Raw genomic sequence first — 11,295 nt, forward strand, 5'->3', positions numbered from 1 at the left:
TTAATAGTTTGATATGTAATTGAACCAATTAGGTTGGTGTCTCAATTTATTGTTTAGCTAATATGTCACGCAATAAAAACGTAATATGGACAAGTTGATATTCTTTACGTTTTCAATTAGTTAAAGATATATATAACTATTGTATCCTCAATCTTAATTTGGTAAGATATGAAAATGTCGGCCAAATGAATTACAGGGAAGAAAAAAGTTTATGCCGATCATTTACCTCATATCTTAAGAAAAGATTCTTTAAAAATCTCATTTATATTGATTGGCCACAGAAATGATTTCTATTAATTTGTCTGGGATAATGAATATAGTGCTAGCTAGTGCAGGTTCAATAGACTAAAATATTCGCAAGTGGAATGGGGTAGCACTTGAATCCGTTTCAACTTTGTCATTGGCTAGAAACTGAGAAGAGCTACTATCTTGTTTCTTTAGATGAAATGATGAGTAACAAAGGTTTTTTTATTTTTATTTTTTATTTTTCTCGTTTTGCTTTAATTGCAAAAGCTTGTCTTTGTTTGGGTAGCCACTCACCACCATAAAACCTTCTCTTTCTTATGGGATAATTTCATAACCCTCGCCTGAGGTTTCACGAAATATCACTTAGCTCCTTTGAAGTTTTCAAAATCTCACTTAGCACCAATCGAATTGACATTTGGATAACATTGTTAGCACTTCTAACCAAAAGTAATATTAGAAAATTCATGTTAGAGGAGAGAGACTATTTTAGTGCCCTTAACGCCCTTAGCCTATCAAAATAATGAACATTTTGCAAACCAAGAAAAGAAATACTAAATTGGAACTATATTAAAAGTGAGGGGGTAAAAGTCGATAAGAATTTATTTTGCAAGCAATAGTCACTTTTATAGCGGAGAGATATTGTAAAAGTAAATACTATTCTTTAAAGGCAATTAGCATATAAACCTTGTACATTTGAGGAAAAAAGCTTAGTAATAAATGAAATTCTATTTCAATATTATACAGAGAAATTATTTGAAATAGACCACATTTTTCATGGGTGTGAAAAATGAAAATTTTACTGTAAAAAGAAAAAAGTCAAAATTTGATAAACCACGGCATCTGGAGCTTCATTTACTTCATTTCTCCCATTCTCTACATGAATAGGAACAAATAAATAAATAAATAGATAAATCCTATATTTAATTGACATTTGCAATTCAATTGTATATATATGTGTATATATATATATATATGTATGCATACATGCATGCATGTATATATGCAATATATGTATGTATGTATCGACATTATATAAGAAATGTAGTAAATTTAGAGAAAGAAATACAGGTTTAGAAAATTTAAATATGAGGGTATTATTGATAATTCTTCACTTTTGATATTGGCATATGGTTTCACTATCACTTTTTAAAGGTGCTGAGTGAGATTTTGAAATTTTTGGAGTGGTAGGTGATATTTTTTGAAACTTCAGAGGAGGTTTTTGAAATTATCCCTTTTCTTTTGTTCTTTTTTAGCCATCTTCAAATAAAGAAGGGAGTGGGGGTCAATGAATTTCATGTCATCTAGAAAGAGTCCATCTACACAAAATCATTGAAAATCATGACATTCTTAAGTGATACACATAAATATGAAAATTCCTAAAATCAAGCTGATGGGCATCTTTTCGTATTGTAAAGTTGTGGAGAACTTTTAATGACTATCAAAAGAAAGACATTTATACAAATAATAAAGACATACCGATTGCCGTAGGTACTTGTACGAGCCCGACTATGTAGTGTTGGTGCTTACGAATGATGCAGTACATTATATTACGTCTGACCAACAAAAAAAAGTAACAATAGATAAAAGTTTGGAGTAGTAGAAGAATTAAGTAACACAAAACCTAAGAAATCATTTCGGTATCCACTTCATAACAATGAACATCTTCTATTTCAATTTAATTGACAAATATCTCAACTGCGAGCCCATTTGGATTTGTTTTTTTATAGAAAAATGTACTGTAACGTTGTGATATATATAAAATAAAAAGATACAATGAAAAACACGTCAAATGAATATTTTAAAAAAATTTTCTCCAAACCCTGCAATCCAAACTGTACGTAAGTTTTTCATGCATGCATGCATTTTTCTGAAATCTAGTTCGCCTTTGAACCAACTTCTTGCATTTCGAAGAGCCACTTGGTTCCAACTTCCAAATGGTAAGTTGAAACCGAAGCTACAATCTTTGATGAGTGTAGGGGCAAGTTTCAAAAAGGGTTCCACAAGAAAAAGAAAAAGAAAAAAAAATCTCAAAAGGGTTTGATGTGCGTGGGATCAAGTTTCCTGTCTGCTTCTTTCATGAGTTCATCTGTCCACTATCTCAAGATGAAAAACAATTGGGTCCATGGCGATGCATGAGAAGGGGTAATCACCTTTGAAGTCGCTTTTGACAATTATCTTAGTTTATGATGTTTATCCAATATGACAATGAAGACGGAGTCAACAATATGTCAATAAAGGTTTTGTCACCTCGTCCTGCAAGCAAAGGTCACTATAGGCAAGCAGCTTTTGCCTCAGGGATGGCTGGGGCCTAGTTTAAGGCGGTTGATTCTGTCCAGTTGGGTTGGGGGTGTTGTAATTCTTATAATTTTTAGCATAAATTCAATAATTTTAATGTAATTGTGAATTTAGTTATACAAGTTGATAAAATTCATATTTATTCTAAAATTATACTATTTTACGCCAAATATTATATGAATTTATATAATCAGATGACACTGGACAAAAAATTCAACTGAAGAAGCCCTTGGAAAGGAGGACTGATTCACTGCAAGTCCACTACAGGAGTTTGAAAAATTTAGACGTTTATGGTAATTCGATTGCTATGAAGATTTTATTCTTGAGCTGAATTCCCAGAAAAGAAAAAGAAGGAGGCAAAAACATATTTCACCTTATATATTTTACAAGCTATAAGCAATGCAAAGTAAAAAAATGGCCAACCACTCAACTAATTATAGTAATATCCAAGCAGCAGCAGCAGAGATGAGAGAGGGAACTATATTGTTAATTATTGCTTCTTCCTTCCCACAGTGAAGCTACAGCCTACAGCTATAGATGTATTGTATCCTACTCACTCTGTTGCCTGACGAAATCGAAATGCAGCCTTCCAAATTCCTAACTACTTTTTTTTCTTAATTATTCACTTCTCAATCTGTGATATCAGCCTCTGGAACACACACTGTTTGATAATCTTTCCACGGTCATAGTTCATTTACCACCACATATAGTGCTGTGGCCCAGCCAATTTTTGTCCATGGCTTCATCCACGCAGCCTTCTCTATCGACCGACTTCTTGGCTCATGCCCATTGTCAATTTGTTATTGTTCCTCCACGCAGCCTTCTCTATTGACTGATTCTTAGTTCTTCGCTCATGTCCATTGTCAATTTGTCAAGGGAATAGGTACTCAACTAACATCTTGCAGCTGTATTTGCATGGTGAAAATACAGAAATTAAACAATATAAATGACGAAGGTATTAAAAAAGAACACTCCCCTTTATGTCACTCATACTTCCACCGTCATTTTTATCATATCATTTCCATTTTTTAGATTCTATGATAAAACTAATGGTGAAAGTGCGACTACCAAAAAAATGAAGTGTGATTAACATTTCTCATATTCAAAATACTAATGACAGGAAATGTTGATCAAAATATTTACACACGTGTGTGTATGTGCATACTTTTTCTTTAGGATTTTATAAATTAAAAATTTTTAAACTCCCTCAAATTTTATCTACACTACAAACGAATTCGTTAAAAGTAATTTGGTCACCATAGAAACTTAAATTTTCTCTTTAGGCTCTACAATAAGAAAAAAAAGAGGAGATATCAATACATCTCTCTGGAATGGACGAGCCTTTTGGCCTTTTCCCTTTAACGCTTTATATATCTCAGTTAGATCAGTGCTATAATACAAGATGTGACGGTACAGGTGTTGCCGATTGTTAGAAAGGGAAGTGTTAAGGTACAGAAACCAGAGAAGCCAGAACTATTGCAGGAAATAGAAAAGGGACAAGCTCAAGTAATGAACTGATTAATCAATGAATCAATGTAACAGTAATCATATGAATCTGATTCTTCATTGACATAATTTGGTGAACAAATATAAGAACAGAAAAGATGGTTCTAGCTGAGTAGGGGAAAGAATCGAAGGAAATTGGGAGGGAAAAATGAGGATTGCTCCTCTTTACAAATTCAGATGAATCTGGACAAAATGAATTCAAAAAGCTACCTTACTTGAGCAGAGAAGCCTGCTTATAAAGCTAATAAATCCTAACCGAATACTAACTGAGCCACTAGAAACAATACACGTGTTGGATTATATCTGCAAGTTGCATCTGCAAGTTGCTGCTCCTGAGTGTTCTGTTATAGCAACTGAAACCCAGGAAAAGCGTGATCCGTTGGTCACGCTTTTGACAACCTCTCAGTCTAATGCCCACGCCTTCATCTTCTTAATATTCACGCCTTCATGATTCCTGCTTCCTAAGTCATGTTTTGATCTTAGTTAGTTTACTCACTTCATTACAATACCTCCCCCTTGCAACAACCTTGTCCTCAAGGTTGGAATTGAGGAAATTTCTCCCTAATTTGCACAGCATCCTCCCAGGTTGCATCTGTTGGTTCAGTTCCCCACCATTGAATTAACCATTGTGTGATAGCAGTGTTTCCCCTCTTGATCGTTCTTCTGCTTAGTAAGGATTCTGGTTCCACTCGAATGAGTCCTCTGTCATCAGTGTCTGGCAGTTGTAGTATAGGGGCAGTCTTATCCCCTAGTTTCTTCTTCAGCAAAGATACATGAAAGACAGGGTGTATCCTGGACTGAGAAGGTAGCTTAAGCCTGTAAGCAACCTTTCCAATCTTCTTCTCTATGAGGAAGGGACCAAAATACTTGGCAGATAACTTGGTGTTGTTTCTGATCATCACAGTGGATTGTCTATAAGGCTGTAACCTTAGGTACACCCACTCACCAACTTGGAATTCCCTCTCACTCCTGTGTATGTCAGCATATTTCTTCATCCTCTCCTGAGCAGTCTTCAGATTATGCTGCAATAGCTCATCCATCTGTCTCCTGTCCCTTATATAGTCACCCACAGTGGCCACTTTGGCTTGTTCATAGGGGCCAAGAGCTAACTGTGGAGGTTTGGATCCGTACAAAGCTTCAAAGGGGGTCATCTGTATAGCAGTGTGGTAGGTAGTGTTGTACCACCACTCAGCTAAGGAAAGCCATGTGTTCCACCTCTTAGGTTCCAGGTGTGTCATACACCTGAGATACATTTCTAATACCTGGTTGACTCTCTCTGTCTGGCCATCTGTTTGAGGATGGTAGGCTGTACTCAGGTTCAATCCTACCCCCAGCAGTGTGAACAGCTCTGTCCAGAATTGGCTGGTGAATATCTTGTCTCTATCTGAAATCATGCTCTGAGGGATACCGTGTAGCTTACAGATATGGTCCAGGAAGACCCTAGCTATCTTTGTAGCTTCAAAGGGGTGGGCCAAACTCATGAAGTGAGCATACTTAGTAAATCTGTCTACTACTACCAGTATAGTATCCCTTCCCTCAGACTTGGGTAACCCCTCTATAAAGTCCATGGTAACATGACTCCAGGAATGCTGTGGAATAGGGAGTGGTTGGAGTAGGCCTGGGTAAGCTGCACGTTCATCTTTACATTTCCTGCAGGTGTCACATTGCAATACTACTGTCTTGATTTCTTTGAACATACCTGGCCAGTAGAATAACTGTTTAGCTCTCAGCCAGCTGGCTTGGATGCCTGAATGTCCTCCTAGTTGTGAGTCATGGAGGGTAGTGATGAGTGTCTTCCTTATCTCCCCCCCTTTTCCAACCACCACTCTTCCCTTATACCTCAGAATTCCACTCTGATAGCTATAGTCTGAGGCCTGTCCTGGAAATGCTAGGAGTCCCCTGATGAGGTCCTGAGCCCAGTCATCTCCCTGATAGCTCTCCATTACTTCTTTCATCCATTCTGGTATAATGATGGTAGTCATGGCATTCTCAGCTTCTCCTTTGCCTATTCTGGAGAGGGCATCAGCTACCACATTCTCCTTCCCCTTTTTGTAGCAAATTTCATAGCTTAGCCCCATCAGCTTAGTCAGCCATTTCTGTTGCAGGGGGGTGGTGATCCTCTGCTCCAGTAAGTATTTCAGACTTTGGTGGTCAGTGTTGATGATAAAGTGATGGCCTTCAAGGTAGTGCCTCCATTTAGTGACTGCTGTGACTAAGGCCAGAAGTTCTTTTTCATAAATTGACAATCCCAGGTTCCTCTGTCCCAAGCTTTGACTAAGAAAAGCCAATGGCCTCCTATTCTGCATTAGTACAGCTCCTATTCCCCCATAGCAGGCATCAGTTTCTACTATAAAGGGTTGAGTGAAGTCAGGGAGAGCTAGTACAGGGGTGCTGCACATAGCTAACTTGAGTTTCTGGAAGGCATCCTCAGCCTCCTCTCCCCAGTGGAAGCCATCTTTCTTGAGGAGGGTGGTCAGTGGTTTGGCAATAGCACCATATCCCTTGACAAATTTCCTGTAGTAGCCTGTCAGTCCCAAGAATCCCTTTAGTTGCTTGGTGTTCCCTGGCCTTGGCCATTCCATCATGCTATTAATCTTGTTAGGGTCAGCTCTTACTCCATCTGCTGAGATAATATGGCCTAGATATTCTACCTGCTTTTGAGCAAAGGAGCACTTGCTCTCCTTAGCATAGAGCTGGTGTTGCCTTAGAATTTCAAAGACTTCAGTGACATGCTGGATATGTTCCTCTAGTGTAGGGCTGTAGATTAATATGTCATCAAAAAACACTAATACATGCTTTCTTAGTTGTTTCTGGAATACCTGGTTCATCAATCCTTGGAAAGTTGCTGGTGCATTGGTCAGGCCAAATGGCATGACTTTGAATTCGTACAGTCCCTGGTGTGTTCTGAAAGCTGTTTTTGGAATGTCCTCCTCCCTTACTCTTATCTGGAAGTATCCAGCTCTGAGGTCGATTTTGGTGAAATACTTGGAGCCATGCAACTCATCCAGCAGTTCATCAATAAGTGGCATGGGGAACTTGTTTTTCACTGTCAGGTCATTCAGCTGTCTGTAATCCACACAAAACCTCCATGATCCATCCTTTTTCTTGACTAGCAACACTGGTGAGGCAAAGGGGCTGCTGCTGAGTTGTATGATTCCAGAGTGTAGCATCTCCTGCACCAGTGTCTCAATTTCTGTCTTCTGAATATAGGGACACCTGTATGGCCTGATCTGGAATGGCTTTGCTCCCTCCTTGAGAGTAATGCAGTGATCCTGGCCCCTAGTAGGGGGAAGTCCCTGTGGTTCCTGGAAAACATCTGCAAAGTCCTGCAGTAGCTTCTCCATAACTGGTGGGTATGGCCCTTGTACTGATTCCCTGTCCTCCACTGCACACACCTGTGCCATAATTCCATATGTATGCTTCCTGGTCCACTTGTGCAGCCTACTTCCTCTTATGAGTTTTAGTTGTATGGTACTGTCCTCTCCCTTTAGCTCCACCTGTTGTTTCCCTTTCCTAAATTTCATGCTTAATTTTCTGAAATCAAACTCCATAGGGCTGTTCCTGGCTAGCCAGTCTACTCCTAGTATCATATCACACCCTCCCAGCCTTAGAGTATTGAACTGGTGTGAGAATTCATATCCCTGCATCTTCCATACTACAGGCTTGGTAATGTTTCTGGATTGAAGTTTCTCCCCATTTGCCACTCTAACTGTCAGAGTCTCTCCCTGTGTTGCCAATTTCAAGCTTTTAGCCAACTGTTCATCAACAAAGCAATGAGTACTGCCACTTTCAACTAGTGCAGTAATGGCCCTCCCCTGAACTAACCCTTTGATCCTGATGGTCTTATGTTTACCTCCTCCAGCCAGGGCATGGATAGATACTTCCATGAGTTCATTCTCCAACTCCCCTCCAATACAGTCACAGAATATATCAGTCTCATCCTTCTTTTCTTCCTCTTCAACCTTTCCTGGTGTCTCCTCCTCCTCCAATATTAGCAAGTTCAAATGAGACTGTTTACATACATGCCCCAATGTATATGGTTCAGAACATTTGAAGCAAAGCCCCCTTTCCCTCCTGTAATTGAGTTCTGCTGGGGTGAGTTTTTTGAATTGGCTCTGGGGATTGGGGTGGTTACTGTATGTTTTGGAAATCTGTTTGTCAGGTAGTTTGGGGTAGCTTGGGGTTTTGTCAGGGAATTTTGGCTGGTATGGGACTTTAGGCTGAGGTTTCTGGTAGCTGGGGTTGTAGGTAGGGGTTTTGTGAATTCTCTGCAATGCTCTCAGGTTCCTCTCCTGTAGTTTGGCAGCTTCCACAGCCTCTGCCAGTGTTTTTGGTTTGGCTAGTTTTACCATAGTCACTATTTCTTCTTTTAATCCACTCAGAAAACATGTTTTATAATAGCAATCCTGCTGATGAGGGAGGGAAGGCATTACCTGGGCTTTGAGCATTTCAAATTTCTCCAAGTAGTCAGCTACTGATCCTGTCTGCATTAGTTTGTTGAACTCCTCTATAGCTTCCTCAGGGGTTCCGTCTCCAAACCTCTCACATAGTGCATTGCAGAGCTCATTCCAAGGAATATCCTCCCTTCCACCGAATACACCATGAAACCAGATATCTGCCTTATCTCTGAAGTAGAGTTCTGCAACTTCAGGCTTCATTTCCTCCTCCACTCCATTGATTTTGAAGTACTTATTGGCCTTCCTGATCCATTCCCTGGGATTTTCCCCAGTGAATGATGGCAGGTCCACCTTAGGTAGCCTAGTGAAAGACCTAGGACCCTGAGATTCAGATCTATCCCTGGCTCCTTTCTGCTCCTCCTTCCTTCTGTTGTCCTCTTTCTGCATCAAACTGGAGTCTGAGCTGTTGCCTTCTACCTCTTTTCCCTTGTCATTTAACCTTGCTAACATTTGTGCCATCATGTTCATCATACCTTCATACTTCTGATCCAGGTTTTTGAGTGTTTTTTCAGTACTCTCCTGCCTGTGCTCCATGATCCTGACAGCCTGCTCCAGACCATCACTCCTGTTAGCAAAAGTCCTAACCACACTTCCTAGCTCAGTGATCTCCTTCCTTATTTCGTCCTGATTTTTAGTCATTTTTTGTATGTGTATATATACCCAATGGCTCGTAGCTAGCTCTGATACCACTGTTAAGGTACAGAAACCAGAGAAGCCAGAACTATTGCAGGAAATAGAAAAGGGACAAGCTCAAGTAATGAACTGATTAATCAATGAATCAATGTAACAGTAATCATATGAATCTGATTCTTCATTGACATAATTTGGTGAACAAATATAAGAACAGAAAAGATGGTTCTAGCTGAGTAGGGGAAAGAATCGAAGGAAATTGGGAGGGAAAAATGAGGATTGCTCCTCTTTACAAATTCAGATGAATCTGGACAAAATGAATTCAAAAAGCTACCTTACTTGAGCAGAGAAGCCTGCTTATAAAGCTAATAAATCCTAACCGAATACTAACTGAGCCACTAGAAACAATACACGTGTTGGATTATATCTGCAAGTTGCATCTGCAAGTTGCTGCTCCTGAGTGTTCTGTTATAGCAACTGAAACCCAGGAAAAGCGTGATCCGTTGGTCACGCTTTTGACAACCTCTCAGTCTAATGCCCACGCCTTCATCTTCTTAATATTCACGCCTTCATGATTCCTGCTTCCTAAGTCATGTTTTGATCTTAGTTAGTTTACTCACTTCATTACAGGAAGCCAAAAACCATGGAAAAATCCCAGCCACGAACTACTTGGTGCAACTACGTAGTTAATTGGAAAATCCTCGCCTAGTGTACACTTGCCAACAGCCCACAAAGCTACACTATAGAGTCACACGGACAGATATGCTCAATTCTATAAATATTTCACGTATATACTCATGTTGATTTTTTTTTATGTACCGTCCAACCTGGTACCCAACAATAATTGTGGGTCTAATAATGTTAATCAGGACATAATCATTGTTTTGACTCGAACTACTGATGATAATATGGTCGTAAATCTTGATCTTTTCGGCTTTGTTAATCTAGGTGACGGCCAAGTTTCTGGCTGATTTGTGAACGCGGGGTCAATATAGATGATTTGCTGTGATGTCAAGAGGACAAATCAAGTGTTAAATTTGCTAATTTGGCGGTGCCTGATTTTGCTGGTGCCTAGCTTAACCCGCGTCCAGTTTATTCAAATCATGCATCATTAGAGCTGGGATTTGCAACTTGGCCAACAGATAGGTGGCTGGTCGAGTTGAATAAGTCCGCGGCTGGTGATGTGGAAACGCCAGAGTTTGGTTAACCAAACTGCTGACTGCAGCCTTTTTGAGCTCTCATATGTCAGTTTATTGTCATCTAGTATTGGATGATTTACTAAACAGTAAACACCTTTATGGAAAAAAATGTTATGGTCACACAAACCCAGAACAACATGTTACTTTCGATGAAAATCCAAGTTAATTCGGTTGACTGAAACATTTTAATCTCAGGTGAGACCACTTTTTTTTTTTTTTGGGATAAACAATAGAATTTCATTTAGTCGAATCACTATTGTCTACAAATACATGGAAAACATGCAGATAAAACCGAAGTTTGGAGCTGGTTTACCATAATAATTTGGTTGCTAAAATTTAGTTGAATGATATTTTTTTTACCTAAGGTGTTAGTATGCCATCTCTTGAGTTGTTTTTGTGTTTTGGGATGCCTTTGGTAGTCCATTTTTTAGAGTAATGTGTGTGTGTTTTTTTTTGGACATAGCCTATATTAGTGAAGGGTCACTAGTTTCTAATTTAATTTGGTGTGCAACTATTATACAAGTTTTTAATTTTTTTTAATGTTAATTCCTCATATTAAATGATCCCCAACCATATGAATCATTGTCTATTAGGTCATGGCTAATGCATGCTTTTTGGCCATTACTTCATATCATCCAACATGCAGGCTGAATTAAGTGCTGTCTTTGTACTTTACTACTTGGGTTTTTTTTTTCAACCATTTGTATCAGTGGCTGATGTGTGCACAGTAGCCCTTTTGTGGGATTTTGATACTGTACCAGTTGAATGAAGTAGGACAGATTTGTTAGGTTTATAAAGTCTTAAATTGACATTCTTATTTTATACAACTTATTGGGTTGGTTTTTGATTGAAATTTCTTATGATAGCATGCTTTTGATTATCAACGCGAAAAGGACAACATGAGAGGACCATCAGGGTACATTTTTTTTTTAGGCAAGTTGGGCAGTGAATGTTCCTGAAGC

Source organism: Coffea arabica, chromosome 8e (genome assembly GCF_036785885.1).
Source record: "Coffea arabica cultivar ET-39 chromosome 8e, Coffea Arabica ET-39 HiFi, whole genome shotgun sequence".
Taxonomy (NCBI): domain Eukaryota; kingdom Viridiplantae; phylum Streptophyta; class Magnoliopsida; order Gentianales; family Rubiaceae; genus Coffea; species Coffea arabica.